We start from the raw sequence: 16,293 nt of genomic DNA on the forward strand, positions 1-16,293 counted from the left end.
AAAAAAAAGAAATGAAGAATAGGAGGGATTAAGATCATGTAACAGGACAATGATAGATGGGTTCTGAGTTGTTGCCCAGTATTTCCAGAATGGTTTTGTTACCAAAGCTAAGTAACAGCATTGCTGCTGTTATTCTTAGTGTTGTTTCACATGGCTCCATTTCTCTCATTGAAAGAAAAATGGTGCTCCAGGGACACAAAGAAAGAGAAGCCAAGGTGCTGTCACTCCTTCATATTCTACATGTCTTTGCAATTTAATATTTACTCAACAGCTACTACAGGCCAAAGGTTATTCTAGGCACTGACACAATCAGCCTAGATTGGAAAGAGCTGATGATCTGCCACGGATCTTCCTTCTCTGCAACTCACATTCAGAGAAGTCAGTCAGAAGAGATAGCAGTAATGGTGTCTCCCTCTAAAGAGCCCACAGGGCTTCCCTGGTGGCACAAGGGGTTAAGCACAGCACTATGAAGCTCTCCGCAGCCATTGCAGCACGAGTTTGATCCCTGGCCAGCCAGAGAGCTACCCACATGGCGCAGCAGACCTCTCCTGGATTGCCCGCTGCTCCCCTCAGCAGTGTACTTCAATCAATCCACCTGTTCTGCTCCCCATTCTGTCTCTGGTGAATCCTCTCATCCCCACACCTCTGTCCTATACCTCAGCTCTTGTATGCATAAATAAATAAATCTTTAAAAAAAATGAAGAGCCCACAAGGCTCCCCATCATCACAAACAAAACCTTGCATTTTCCTTGTGCTCTTTCACCTGCACTTACTGTGGCTTAAAAGGTTTGCATACCTTTCTTGGAGATTAACAAAGCACATCAGTGAGAAATCTCACAGTCAACAAACTTATTTAACTCATTATTTCCCAGATGCACTTCCCTCCTGAAACTGTGCACAGTCTTGTGGGTGGCTTCTGGGAGATGCTGATCAGTTTCCAAAGATTTGAGCCAAGTCACTAAGCTGTTTAAATTACAACTCTAAAGATGACAGTGTTTGTCTTCAAGTCCCTCTCATCTCGCCTTTCCAGATACTTCTTGAATTTGGCCTCAACCATGTATCAACACTACCCCCACTCTACCCTGCACCCTTAGATCTAGAAACTTCTTCATGGCCTCCAACTACATAGAACCGCAGATCCTTGGATTTCCAACAAAACTTGAAGCCCAAGGCCAGAATTTCCAATGGGAAACTAAGGAATTCTTATCCTCAAAAAAATCATTAAAGGGCCTCCCCGGTGGCGCAGCGGTTGAGCGCTGGGTTGCGAGGCTGCCGGCGACCTCTGCGGCGCCGGTTCGATCCCCGGCTGCTCCCCGGCCACCGGAGGAGGGTCCCACATGGCGCGCAGACCTCTCCTGCCGCCCGCTGCTCCCCTCAGCAGTGTACTTCGGTCCTTCTGCCTGCTCTGCTCCCCGCTCTGGCTCTGGTGAATTCTCTCACCCACCCGCGCTTCTGACTGTGCCCAGTGCATGTATAAACAAAATGAACAAACAAACAAACAAATAAATAAATAAAAAACATGCCTCTATTAAAAAAAAAAAAAAAAACAACAACAAAAAAAAAAAAAAAAAAAAAAATCATTAAAGAAAAAGCGAAGGCTCATAGCCAAATAAATTTGCATATTCACAAGACACATGACCTCATTAGAGGGTCTAAGAACTACTATATTAGAGAAGTGGATCTAACTTGACTGTCCCAAGTGCATTTGACCGCAGCCTCCTTTGGTAATCACACCTAACTCTTGCAGAAGGAAGCATCATCCCATAGAATATACTTTGAGGGCCTCCCTAGTGGCACTAAGGGTTAAGACGCAACCTATGAAGCTGTCCACAGCCACTGCAACATGAATTCAATCCCCAGCAAGGGAACTACCCTCATGGCGCAACAAACCTCTCCTGACTCGCCCACTGCTCCACTCAGCAGTGTATTTCAATCAATCTGCCTGTTCTGTTCCCCACTCTGTCTCTGGTGAATCCTTTACCCCTCCCATCTCTGGCCTGTACCCCAGTTCTTGTATGCATAAATAAATAAGTCTTCAAAAAAAAAAAAGAATACACTTTGAGAAACTCTGCCACAGATGATGTTTATTCCCCTCTGATCTGCTTGTTCTCCATTGAACCCTCCAACAGCCTTTCTCATTCTATATACTGATCATTGGGCTAATAATGACAGGTTGAGCTAAGAATAACAGCAATATTTGCTTCTAGTTCCTACTCCCCTGAATAGTGTGGGGACAGGCGGAGTCATCCCCCACTTACACATGAAGAAACAGAGATACAAGGAAGAGAAGGAACTTCCTTTGGTCTCACCCAGTAGGTGTCCAGCTGGAATCTGAACCCAGGTCTTCTCATCATTTTGTTAATGATAGTCAATAAGGGGTTAACATCTCCCCTTTCCAAAGCTGTTTACTTTTTCAAGTTAAAGGAAAAACGGACTTTAATCCCAGAAGAATGTTACAAATCCTTACTAGCAGAAATCATGGAAGATTTGCAGAAAGCTAAGAGAGAGGGAATTTAGGAAGACTGATCTTTCTTTATTTCTTTCAGATCACATTCTGCCTCTCCCATGAGTGCAATGAAAGCTTTGCCTGTGTGAGCAAGGGAAAATCCCATCCTCCTCCAGCCCAAGGTTGTAAGAATATGCAAATAGCCACATATTTACATGGAGACACGGCAATGACATGGGGTTACATAAAAATAACTCCGGATATTCTGATTTGTACAGCCCACATATTTTGCCATCTATTAATAGCTTAGCTTGTGGTTTTATTCCAATGGGGCCGAGTTTAAACCTACAGCCCATCATACATGAAATCCTCCTAACCAAAGGGACATAGCCGCGTAACACTAGCTATAGAAAGCCCTCCACGGTGCCTTGCAGAACCAGGTGGTTTGCTAGATATTTTCTGACGATAATAACACTGAGACATCGGTGCCGATTTTCAGCACCTATTTGTCCCCAAATGGATGCCAAATTCCCCCAAGATCTCCAGACTTTAGGGTGAGCGTCAATGGAAGAGTTTCTCTGGGCCCTGTCCCTCCTAATGTGCTGTAAATACAGATGCCCAGACCCTAAAGATAATGTAGCCTGCAGGGAAGCAGAAATGGAATTTACCTCGGCCCGTTGGCCATCGCATCAGGCTCCAGTCCAGCTCTGTTTGTACTTCTCCATCACCTTTATTTGTTTAAGAGGCCTGACAAGGCAAACACTCCTGATGTCATGTTTACATTACAGCTTTCACTGGAGCTTATTAAACTCATCGTTACTTCATATAAGCTGCAGATATGTGGTGAAGGCCCGTTAGTGCTGACAGTGAGTAACAGACACCCTGTCACAAGGTAACATGTTTATATACGCTATTGGTTGCCTGGTGGATTTTGTCCCTGTAAAACCATCACAGATAATGAAGCCACTATCAGATAAGTGACTATAACAAATGACCACAATTAGGTCTCTGGTTGATGAGAACACTTGGTGGTCTCTCCAGTTCAATTTGGACAAACCCCAGGCTAAGTTCACTTGCAAAAAAAAAAAGGAGGGGAGATCAGAAATCAAATTTAAATGAGATTGATTTCACTGAACACCATTTGATTGCATAAGGAGCAAATGTTCAAAGAAATTGAGATGTCCTCTTCCCTCCTGACCCTCTTTTCCTTACACTTCTTCACACCCCCCAATAAACAAATCAATGAAATTCAGAAATCATATTGTTGCCAAGTTCTAAAGCATTCAGCATGTGTCCTCTCCAAAGGTCCCAAGATACCCAGAGGTGGGAAGTCCCCAGGGACATTTAAGCCTGGGGAAGACTCTCCCAGAGACAGCATCTGCTTTGGGCTTCCTACACCTAGCAGACAGTCCAGAGCAGAGACTAAATCACCTTGGGGTCTTGGCCTGAACATCATTATAGCTGGAGGATCAAGGTTCCTTTGGGCAGCTCTGCAAAGCGTGACTGTAATCACTTCTTTGAGGGTTTTTCATACCCAGGCAAGTTCTCATTACTCAATGGGAAATAACAGCACAGAATTCAAGTGCTCGGATGAAAAAGTCTTTAAAGGACATGCATTTCCTTGTAGGTTATAGTCATCTCCAGGATGACTTACAAATTTACACCCACCTTTTTTTTTTTATATATGTACATCTAAGAATGTGCAGAGAGGAGGTGACCAGAACCCTCCCTGGCACCTTAAAAGAGGATATCTGCAAAGTGGAGACTGATGGGCAGTGAAACATGTGGCGAGGTGTGCCCTGAAGTTATTTCACTGGCGACCATGCTCATGCTGGATCACACTGGCTCTCTCCCGCGTCTGCCCACTGCTTTTCCCTTGCATGTCTCCTCACCTGCCTCCTACCCACCCTAGTACTCCCGCCACCCTGCCATCCTCCTAGTCTCTTAAGTCTCAGCTACCTTTTTCAAATTTGGCTAGAGGGAAAATGCTTTTCTGTTGAGGTGTGTTTACTCAGGGGATTTCTATTTTCATGAGATTTAATATTTCCTAATAATCATTTCAGGAGAAATCACCCCCAAGACTATAGTGACTTCCCCCCAGGAGTAGATGCTTTGGCACTGGGGGTTGGGGGAGGTGATTGATGGGTTTTCTGTATATCCTTCTTGCCAGAAGACCTCATAAACTCAGGAAAGCTGTCCAGAAATCAGTCTGTTTACCTTTTCACGACTTTAAAGGTGATTTATTTGACCTTTGAAAACGGGGATCATACTTCTTGCTGAAAGCAGTGCACATTCAGCGTAAACGGTGATGTCAAGATGGAGAAGTCTCCAGTTGGAGGTCCTTTATCACTTTTCTCTCATTCTAATCAGAATGGGAAGCGTCTGCTGGATTCTTAGTACAAACATATTTGAGGCACACTGTCTAAATATACAGAGATAAGTGGGTGTTTATATACCATATGGACATACAGTTTTCATAACGATTTTTTAAACTATGTATAAATGCCCCAGATATCAGGTAAACAGAGGTAGCATGGGGAGAGAAAAAGCTTGGGGTCTGAGATAGGATCTGAGACCTTCACTGACTGGGTTGCCCTAATTATGTAATTCAGCATCTTGCAAGTAAGAAATCACCAGCTCTACTCTTGCACACGACATTGTCTAGGGCAAGATACTTAACCTTTCTGCACCTTGATATCACACTCTGTGAAATGGAATAATAACAGCACCTGAACCTCACAAGGTTAATTTGAAAATAAATAAGTAGAAGCATATAGATGACTTAAAATTACGCTTGCATGCAGAAAACTATACATGTTAGGGCCTCCTTGGTGGCGCAGGGGGTTGAGCACAAGGCTGTGAGGTTGTCCGCGGCCTTTGTGGCATGAGTTTGATCCCCAGCTGGTTGGGGAGCAACCCACATGGTGCAGCAGACCTCTCCTATCTCACCTGCTGCTCCTCTCAGCAGTGTATTTCATCAGTCAGCCTATTCTGCTCCCCACTCTCTCTAGTGAATCTTCTCACCCTCCACGACTCTGGCCTGTACCCCACTTCTTAAAAAAAATACATGTTAGTTCTCATTGCTATCCTCTGTGAAGGGGTGAAATAATCATACCTACAACAAATACGTAGCTTGGAACTAGCATTACCGATGCATATTGAGCACCCTGCATAATGTAACATGCTCTACCAACACCACCCACCCTCTGAGATGGTCCATAGAGAGCTCCCATGCACCACAGGACTGAGCTAGGTAGATTTTAATAACTTTTTTAAGATTTATTTTATTTTTCATGATTACAAGAGCTGGAGTATAGGCCAGAGGTTTCAGGAGTGAGAGGATTCACCAGAGACAGAGTGTGGAGCAGAACAGGCAAATCTACTGAAATACACTGCTGAGGGGAGCAGCAGGCGAGACAGGAGAGGTCTGCCGCACCATGTGGGTCAGCTCCCTGGCTGGACATCGAACTCATGCTACAGAGGCTTCCAATAGCTTCATAGGGCTGAGATTTAACCCCTTGCACCACCAGGAAGGCCCCAATTTTCGTATCTTTTTTTGAATCAGACAATAAAGCAAAATGGCAGGTCACTTATAATTTCATTTCACATATGAAGAATCTGAGGGGCAAAAAAAAAAAATGAAATGACTTACTCAGGTTCATAGGGCTCTTCAAAAAATATATATGCATTCAAATTAAAATTTTATAGTATTATGAAGCTATTTTGACATTGACAAGTAATGAATGAGACAATAGTTACTGGTTCTTCAGGTTGGGGAGACCCACTTCCCAGGAGGAACCATTTTCCTCTTCAGAGGGACCCAGAAGAGAAAAGAACTCCCAGGATGGAGGGAAGGCTGACCCTCCAACAGCGAGGTCAGCCCTTGCCTGGGATTTAACAATCAAGGGAGGAAATGAGGAAAAGTGTTCAGGAGCACGGATCCAAGCCAGAGAATGGCTTTCCCAACTGTTCTCCTGGTTTTATTTTCCCGGGACATCAGAAAGGATACTTGGTATCAATAAGATTTCTATTTTAAGGCATTTTATGTCTTTTTAGAACTTAATCCGACAATGGAGGAATGAACCACTACAACATGAATCCACACTGCTAAAATAAAGTTGGGTTTATGTCCTCTGATGGCTTTGCAAGCTTTCCCAACAACTGGCCAGCCGAAAGGGTAGGCCAAACTGAGTGAGAGTGAAGGGATTTCATAGGGACCACTGGTGCTAATTGAGGGTTCTGAATATAAGGATTCAAATGGTCTAGAAAGTCACATTCAACAGGCATGGATAAGCCTTCTGAGGAACCAGAAGACAAATCCTCAAAGGAGCTTAACAGTTTTCCCTGATGTTGACGGCAGTGGTCACCATGAGCGCCTGCCCTCTACAGACCACCTAGAAGGTCGTCCATTCTGAGAAGAGGCCTCCAAGCCTCCCCTGACCCCATGTTAGACACAGCTCGTGACCACACCCCCTCCCTCGCACCACCAGAACTTCTGGCGGAGGCAGAGGCCTAGACATGGCGCCTGTCCATGACCCACCCCCGTGACTCGAGAGGGATTCAGAATTGCCCACCACCTTCTGCGCTGACAGCCCATGATTTATCAGCCACTGCCTTTCTCCTCGGGACGTGACAATTGTTTGTGTTCTAAGGGGACAGCTGAAGATCCATTCATCTTCACCCTGGCGGGCAAGAGACTGATGGAGATTTAATTCAACTGGACGGGTGAGGTAGATAGAAAAGACCACAAGGTAAAAATGACAAGATTATTAACTGCACCCCAAGCCGTCAGCTCACGAGGCTGCCTCCGTCCGTGGAGAGGATTGGTTAAACGTAGACCGAGGTTCAAGCAAGGTTTACAGAGGGGAGTTTCTTCTGGCAGATGTGGGTAATGGCAAAGCTCCACATTTCCAGGGAGAAAGCAAAGGACTTTTGTGGTTAGAAGAGGAACTGGGCTTCAACCAGCTCAGGCAGCAGACTAAAGTTTAAAAGGTCAGGGCAAATTCAGAAATATTTTTCTCCTATACCCACAAAAAGGAAACAGTTGAACTAAATCACTACAGTGCCCCTTCAATCCCTCCCATTCCAACGAACTCCATTTTCCCTCTTGTCCATGTTTTTTCAGGCTGATCTGCAGCTCTGGGCCTGAGGCACAGGGGTTTTTTTGGCCACTGCTCAGTCAGTCAGTGAAGGAGCACCTGCCTAAGCCAAATCTGGGGGGCTTTCTGGTCAGCAGTACTCCCCGTCCCCCAGAGGGGAAGAATCCCCATCAGCATCCACTTTGGATTCTCCTGTGGGCCATTTCCTTAGGCATCCACTCACCCCCACTAAGCTCTAAGACATTCTGGCTCTGTCCAGCACCATCTTCAAACACAGACCATAGGAAGAGAGGACAACCTCTGCTTTCCCAACTCCCAGTCTGACTCGGGATTCCAGGCTTCCAGCTTCTTTCTATGTCCCAGCTTTGTGACTAACCAAACCGCACCTCTTGGTCCCACCTCCAGGCCCAAACTGACCATGTAACCTAGAAATCAACAACCACGTAAGCCGTCCCACATGAGGACCGGCATTAGAAAGCCAATAGGCAAGTGATGCCAACTATTGAGCAAGCCCTCATCTAGTAAGATCCTTGGGTAGCCCTGTGTGAGGGCATGGCAAGAACTCAGGTCTGTGCTTCACAGGTGAGAAAACAGACTCAGCAGGGTTAGGCTTACCAGCAGTGAGAAGCAGAGAAGATATTAGAATGTGAAATGGCTGCTTGCACATTTATTTTACTTTATTATATATTTTGGTATCTATATAGTTAGCATAGGCATAAATATATTTTATGAAATACTATATGCATATTTGTATAAGTGAATAGCCCTCTATGGTAGACACTATTCAAAAGTTATTGTCCCCTTTCCTTACTCATAGAACCAGAATTCTGTCTGATACTGACCAGAGGAGCACTGGTCTCTAGAAGTGGACCCAGTCTGGTCCAAGAATGGGTAGGTGGTCCATTTCTGGCCCATGGGATGAAAGAGAAGTATGCTAGCTAGAGGATTTCTGGGAGATTTGCCTCCACGATTAGAGGGAGTTACCCTGAGGGAGGTACCCCAAGGGAGAAAGCCTTTGCCCATGCGGCTCATTTGCCCTGGTTTGCAGCATACACAGGTGAAGGCAGCAGGACAAGAGCAGCTGCAGCCTTTTGCAACAATGAGGAAGATAGCCAAGAACATCAGAGATGACAACCCAGGAGCTTGACATCTATCTTTAAGTTACTAACCAAACATTAGTAGACCCATCACCACACTTGTAATTTACACCATTTTTAGTTTAAGGTGTTTTTGTTCATGGGAGCTAAAAGCATTCCCAGTTACTATGCTCCTGGTCAGATCATGAGAAACTTCAGCACTGAGACCAGATACTTAAGTCCTACTCAGAATCTGGTCCTGAAATAGTTACTTAACAAACATTTGCCAGAAAGAAGAATAAAAATGTACTCCTAACAGACAAACCTTAGTGTGATGAGCCCATTAAGCAAAAAACCAAGAAGTAAAACTCTGGAGCTCTTACTCGCTGATGACCACCTGGTTCTACATTACTACTGCTGTTACCATCATTTATTCTGCCTCTTTTCACAGAACTTTACTAATTATTTCAACTGTTTCCATGTACCGTGACAACTTAAAACATAAAGCTGATCGTGTTACTGATGCATGACTGCAGTGAAGGTATTTTTCCTATTTAAGAATAGAATTGCCTTGATGTTTTCCATCAAGAAAATGAGAATTGGGCCTCCCCTGTGGCGCAGCAGTTGAGCACTGGGGCTGCGAAGCTGCCCACAGCCTCTGCAGTGCTGGTTCAATCCCCGGCCACCGGCGAGGGTCCCACATGGCACGCAGACCTCTCCTGCCACCCGCTGCTCCCCTCAGCAGTGTACTTCGGTCCTTCTTCTTGCTCTGCTCCCCGCTCTGGCTCTGGTGAATTCTCTCACCCTCCCGCGCTTCTGACTGTACCCAGTGCTTGTATAAATAAATAAATAAATCTTTTAAAATTTTTTTTAAAAATGAGAATTATTCAATAATTATTTGAAAAAAACTAAAATCCCTGATAAAACACACCAAAATTAATTCCTGGTGAATGACAAATCACTATATTACAAGGTAAATGATTACTGAATCCATAAAAGTATCTAAAGACCATGTTCACAAATATCTATGTAAATGTCAGCTTTGGAAGAATTTTATAAGGAAATAAATTAAAAAATAAAAATGCTTGACTACATAAATATGTACTAAATGTAAAAAATCATAAAAATCTTCTGAATGTAAAATAAAACCATAATCAAAATTAAAAGAGAAATAGAACTGGAAAAAGTATTTGCATACAAAGAGTTAATACTTAAACTACATAGGAACTTCACAAGTAATCAGGAAAGAAATAAAACACTTCTGTAAAAATGTGCAGAAGATGCTAACTTAAAATTGCCTATGTAAAAAATACCATCAATAAATATATTGAAATATAAAAATTTAAAATACAGAACCTCACTGGTAGCAAAAGACGATCAAGTTAAAATAAGATCTTTTTGCCATTTTTTAGGTAGCATAGTGACAAAGTTTTTTTCATTATAATATCAAGGGTTTGAAAAGATCAGAAAATTTTGCTCCTCATAAGTTCCTCTTGGTATCAGAAAGTGAAAATTCACAGAAAAAAAAAATAAGAAAACTTTGCATAATAATCCAAATATTACAAATTTATCCAAAGGAAATGCTTCTAAGGATGAATCCAAAGCTACTCATAAAAATGCTTATTGGAGCATTAAAAATTAAACTTAATGAACCTAAAAATATATGAAATAAAAACCTGTTCAGCATTGTTACAGAGCAAATATTGTTACAGGAAAAGGTTCTTCCTCACATTTATTCAGAGAAGCAAGTGAAACAAAGAAAGCAAATCATGAAATAGTACATGCTTATAAAATGCTTATAACTTCCAGGAAGATGGAAGTTAAGGTAACAGTATCAAGGGAAAAATAATTTTTTTTGGTCTATTCTAAAGTTTCTAAATTTTTCTGTGAATTACATGAATTGCATGGAAAAATCATCACAATCTTTCAGGCCACAGCACATCAGTCCTTTGTCGCTCCTCAGTGCTAGCAACTCACAAAGAGCACAAAACCCAAAAATGAGCATGCACCCATGGTAAGCTTTTTTGAACATATTCTGTTAATGAAAAAAAGCAAAGTTTCCATATCCGGAGTCCCTTACATGGTCTCCGTTCAGTGTGACTGTACAACGGAGGGATGGACAACAAGGGCCCAGAGTGTCCAGGCGATCTGTCCAAGGGAGGATATAAGGACTTCGAATCCTGGTTTCCCTGCACACAGTAACACCCTCCCCCGGACATATGTAAAAGACGAAGCATGCAGTGCGGACCTCTGACTGTGCCCCTCTGCACGGCTCCAGGCACAGTGACCCTGGGAGACCGGGTCTTATCACCTGTTAGGGCCACTGCCCAGCCCCACGCCGAGCACTGCTGCTCTGAGGACTCCCCCACTCTGCTCCTCAGCTACACACAGGCCACGTGGACAGCCAGGACAGCATTCCCTGAGACCCAGGGCCCACGGCGCCTCCGAGAAGCCGTGATCATCCTGCCTGCTTCACCACACCCAACGATTCACTGCTCAGTGCTCCGGGGCACGCACATGCCTGGCGCTTCGCAAACCCCAGCACTTACTGCTGGAGCCGGGCAGCGGTCTGCTCAGTCCATCACCTGCATGGGTCCGGCGCACCACATCGGATTCACCCTCTTCCCTCAGCACCTGTCCAGAGGCCCAAGTTGGTCAGCACTGCCCCACTCCACTCCAGGGAGGCAGCTGCTCCTCACCAGGACCCTCAGTCAGCCCTGTGAAAAAGCAGAAAATAGAAACTCACAGCTAAATAACCAAAGAAAGTAGAATTAGATATTACTGCTGCAAGATGGAGATTGTAACTGCAAAAGTAAATGAATGAGTGAATGAATGGATGTAGACATTCTACATACATCTGCGTGCATACATCTACACATGCATATGGACATGTAGTCTTGGGTCACATGACAATGTTTCAGTCAATGACAGACCCCATAGATTACAGTAGAGTCAAAATCCTCTTTACTGTACCTTGTCTTTGACTTGTATGTTTAGACTTGCACATAGCACTGTAGTAATCGCCAGCAGCATTCGGAACAGCAACATGCTGAACAGGTGTGTAGCCGGACACAGGCTGTGGCACATGGCCTAGCTGTATCCCTGGCTGACCACCTGATTTGTGTAAGTACCCCCTGTGACATTCATACAGCAAAGCTGCTAAATGATGCATTTCTAGAAACGAATCCCCATCATTACTTGATGCATGACTTAGACACATAAATGCCTATTCATATGTCTGCACACCTACATGCATATATGCATATGACATGCATGCACATGCTTATGTATATAGACTATAGACAGTTATATGGGGATATGCTCAGTGGTAGAGCATTCGACTGCATACAGACATTCATATGTGCACAGTATACATAATACATGTGTGTGCATTCACACATGTGCATGCACATATGCATGCATGCATAAGCTCCCTGGTCTGGAAAGGACCAAAGACATGAGGAAAGTGCTCACAAGAGCAGCAACATCATTTGTTCATGAACTCAAGGGGGCAGATAAGATCATCTAGTCAGAATACCCAGAAAATTGTCTCTAACAGTGAAGCAAGTGGCTTGTTTTGATTATGAAAGCACCACATGATCAATCCAGAAAAGGCAGGGCCTGATGGTGGCCCATCTCCCTATTTGCTGAATAAATTGAAAGTCATACCACTGCCAACTAAACAGCCAGAGCATAGAAGAGGGGAAACAACCTTTATTCCAAGTCCCCCATTTCACAGCTGGGGGAACTGAAGTTCAGAGGAAAGAAGAGATGTATTTCAAGAAAAACTCCAGTTACCACTGAGTCTAGGACCCAAGTCTCAGAGCTCCCAGGTCTCCCATCACTGGAGATGGGATTTCTCCCCCCAAGCAAATATGATATTGCAAATCAGTGACAAGTTCAGAAATTTCATAGAACATGGTTGGGAGAATTTACACTCTGGGATACTAGATACTTAGCTTTATTTTTCCTGCTTCTGCTTTTTATCTGGCAGGTAAAGGGAAGAAGTCATTAACATAGGAGGAAAACAGCACAGTGCCTTGCTCCTTCCCCCTGTTCCCTGCACTCCTGCCAGCCCTCCTTTCTCTGCCCCAGACATTCTGAGCACCCCCAGTGCTGACTGAGCCCATTCCACACACAGCAACCCTCACCCACTTGCACCCCGATGTGAAGTGACATCCCTCCAGCTCTGAAGGATCTATTGTGTTACTCTTGCCCTGCTGGCTCCCCTGGAATCTCCTCCTTGACCTTGGGGAGTTCTATCCTCTGCTTAGAAGGTGAATCCTGAGACCTTTGATTTGCCCCATGGACCTAGAATGCTCACCAGTTCTCCCATCCCAGCTCCCAGCCTCCCACTGTCTCGGACCCCCTGAAATCTCTAAAACTTCACTTCTGAGTTAGGTCCTGATTTGACCTCTCAGGGCTCCTCCAAGACTCAGTCACACATGTGCTCTTCCTAGAGATCTTATCAAACCATTCCAGCTGGCATGATGGAGCAGGAAAGCAATGGCCAGATCTGAGACAAACTGTCAAAGGCAGCTCCCCCCACCCCATATTGTCTGATTTATTACACTATAAGAATTATTAAGAAAGATACTAATTGATCCCAGAGGTGTGGCTAGAATAGTGACTCTGATGCTGGTTGATTTCATTCTAGTTTTCACAATCAAACAGAAGATCTGCTTGTCTCTCTGAGACACAAGTCCAGAGAACCCAGACCTAGGAGCCAAGACCAGAGGTGCCTAAAGGAGGGTGTGAGTTTGGGGAAGCTGCTTGACCTCTTCCCAAATTCAGTTTCCTTAACTGAATTTTCAGTAATATTTACCTCTTGTAGGTTATTTCTTATAGTTAAATTAGCCATTGTACGAAGGTCAGGCACATAGTAGGTACTCAGTTAATAGCTACTTCTCCCCTTCCATTTTCCTCCTCTGCTAATTCATCAGAAAATATCATCAGAGTAGGAGGAAACTACCACCACCTGGTGTACGGGCTTCAAAACTGCATAAGCAGTAGCAAAGGTGAAAAATCTAACCTCACTCAGAAAACAGAAAAACCAGAGTTCAGAAATGACTGAACGCGCCCTACTTAGCTGTCTGTGGCATAGAAACCACTTGAGATGCCAGGATGACAAGGAGGATTAATCAGGGCAAACTTCCTGGAAGAAGCACACCTTATTTTGAAATGTAAAGGTAAAAAAAGAAAAAGGATATGGTCTGGTCGGAAAGAAGGAAGAGTGATTTCCTGTGTAAAAGTGGGTGGGGTGGGGGTAGGTTAGGGAGAGATCTTGGAAGGAAAAGAGAAAGGTCTTAGAGGCCTTAGTGGCAAATGATGTCAGCTGGAACTGGTAACCCAGCCCAGCTTGTTGAGCTCGCAGGCCTCTTTGATCACAGAAGAAGAGGTGACATGGGTGGCTGGGTTTAAATCACCCCCATTTCATTACACATCTCCTGGAACAACCAGTTACTGCATTCTACAGAGCAGCCTTAACTTGGGGGTGTCCTCCCTTTCATCCAGACTTGCTTTCAAGGCCAGGTGTTGGAAGCCGCCATGTCAGACAATTCTGGGAGAAGGGGCTGGAAGCATGTTCCTTCTTAAACACAGCGACCATGGGCAGGGGGAGCTGCTTGAGGACAGCAGTCCTGTCTTGCCTTCTTGGTGTTCACACATTGCTGAACACAGAGCCAGTGTCTGGAAGACACTCCTTACATCACTGTTGACTTTCCCACCTGATAGGGAGGGGAGGTTGCACAGTCAGCAAAGTTCTACCCCAGCTTTCTGCTCTGCACTCCTTCCTCACCATTCTGGCCACACATGTTCTGGATTGTGCCAGGCCTGCTCTTTTGTCTAGATCTTTGAAGATTCTTCTTCTACTTGAAAAACACTATCAGGTTCCTGATGAAATATGGCTTCTTCCTGAAGGCCTGCTCTAAATATGTATTGTTGCTTCACATCATCATCTCTTATTCTTCTGCCTGCAAGTTTGACTCTCAGTTTCATGAAGGCAGCAAGTTGCCTTAGCTTGTAGAATGCTTGGCACATGAAAGGTCCATGATAAAGATTTAAGTTGAAGTAAAAAACCCATCGAGTGGTTTGGAAACCCTGGAAATGAAGGAATCAGGGTCACTATATTTTGAGTGCCATCCCAGCTGCCCTCACCTTGGACTCTGATATGCCCTTGGTCCTGGCATGTACTGGCAATCAGTCCATCCCCACCTGTCCTGGGCACGCATCTCACCTAGGTTTTCGGGGATCCAAGTTACCCTGCCTCCCATCCCATTCTGTACTATAAATATAAAATTAATCCCAAGACTAGACAGGACAGACCAGGGCTAGCCACAATTGTCTCATAGACTCAATTTTCTGAAATGATGAGAGAGCTCACCCTGATCTCCCAACTCCAAGCATGAAGGGCTCCAGTAGGAAGAACAAACCCCAGAGGACCCAGAGTTCAGCACCCTAGACAATCATACAGGACACTGCCAAGCACCCTATACATTTCCAGGTGATATCAGGTACCAAGAAACTTCTGGATAGTCCTGGAGTGGGAAGGATGGAGTTGGAGGGCTGGAACCAGGGAGAGATGAGTTTCCAAGCACAGAAGGCAGGCAGCACCAGCCAACTACTGTGCATGGCCCAGGCATCGCTGGCACCCGCTGCCAAAGTTGCTTTCTCTTCCTCAGCACAGCTGTCTTTTTTTTTTTTTTAATTGAAGTGATGTGGGTTTATAACATGATATAGGATTCAGTTACGGACTTACAAGTCAACACATGCGTAACTTATGCTTGTCACGGGGAGTCTGGTTCACACCATCATGGCACAGTTGACTCCTTCCATCCAAATCACCCACCCCTCGCCCCCTCCCCTACTGGTGACCACTTGGTCTGACAGTTTGTTTTGTCTTGCTATGTCTGTTCACCTGTGGTGTTTCTTTATCGACTCCATGTGAGTGAAATTATAGTGTTTGGCTTTCTCGGCCTGACTTGTTCCACTTAGTATCACCTCCTCGCATCCACCCAGGTCTTTGCAAACAGCAGGATTTCACTCTTTTTCATAGCTGAGTAGCAGTCCACTGGGTCTGCCAGGGAGCACATCCTCTTTATCCGGTCCTCTGCCAATGGCAGCTAAGGTGGCTTCCCGCTCTTGGTCATTGTGATCGTTGTCTTCTTAGTCACAACCCAGTGACAGCAATAGGAGATCCCCCCAAGGCAGAGAGCCTAGTTTGGTTACGGTGGTTTTCAATAAAACTCCTGAATGCAGTTTTCATCTGTCCCACCTCCATCTCCCGCCTATCAGAATCAGGAAGAAAGTCTTCTAGCTCCCCAAGTCCAGAGACGGTTGATGGTGCCTCCCACCATCAACATGTTCTCTGGTTGTTGTGCAGCACAGGAAGGTCTTAGGTGGGGGCAGAGGCAGCAGGCATGCAACCGAAAAGCCAGCTCAGAATAGTGGCTGCTCCCAGCTGCAGACTTCAAAATCAGCCGTGTCTGAGGAACAGCACCAATGGCCTTACCCTTCCTGTCAGCTAAGTGTGACCCAGGCTACCCCCCTCTGCAGGGCCACCTCCCAAGCTGTTGGATCGCTTATCTTTGCTATGTCCTTTGCCTAATGATATCACTATGTGAATCTGCTCCTTCTCGCATGCAAGCAGCCCCATGTGGTAGCTGCACTGCAG

At 44.9% G+C, this 16,293-nt stretch overlaps 1 long non-coding RNA gene across 2 annotated transcripts in view; it reads right to left on the reverse strand.

Annotated features, from left to right (window-relative positions):
* Positions 1 to 16,293, reverse strand: part of LOC119233787 (uncharacterized) — a 68,366-nt gene that overhangs the window by 49,702 nt on the left and 2,371 nt on the right. For both annotated transcript variants that reach the window (XR_005122472.2, XR_005122471.2), the window contains exon 2: positions 11,171 to 11,338. This is a non-coding gene — a long non-coding RNA (uncharacterized LOC119233787). The remainder of the gene's footprint in view (positions 1 to 11,170; positions 11,339 to 16,293) is intronic.

Source organism: Talpa occidentalis, unplaced genomic scaffold (assembly GCF_014898055.3).
Source record: "Talpa occidentalis isolate TD23 unplaced genomic scaffold, MPIMG_talOcc4v2.1 talOcc4.8, whole genome shotgun sequence".
In the NCBI taxonomy this organism is placed as follows: domain Eukaryota; kingdom Metazoa; phylum Chordata; class Mammalia; order Eulipotyphla; family Talpidae; genus Talpa; species Talpa occidentalis.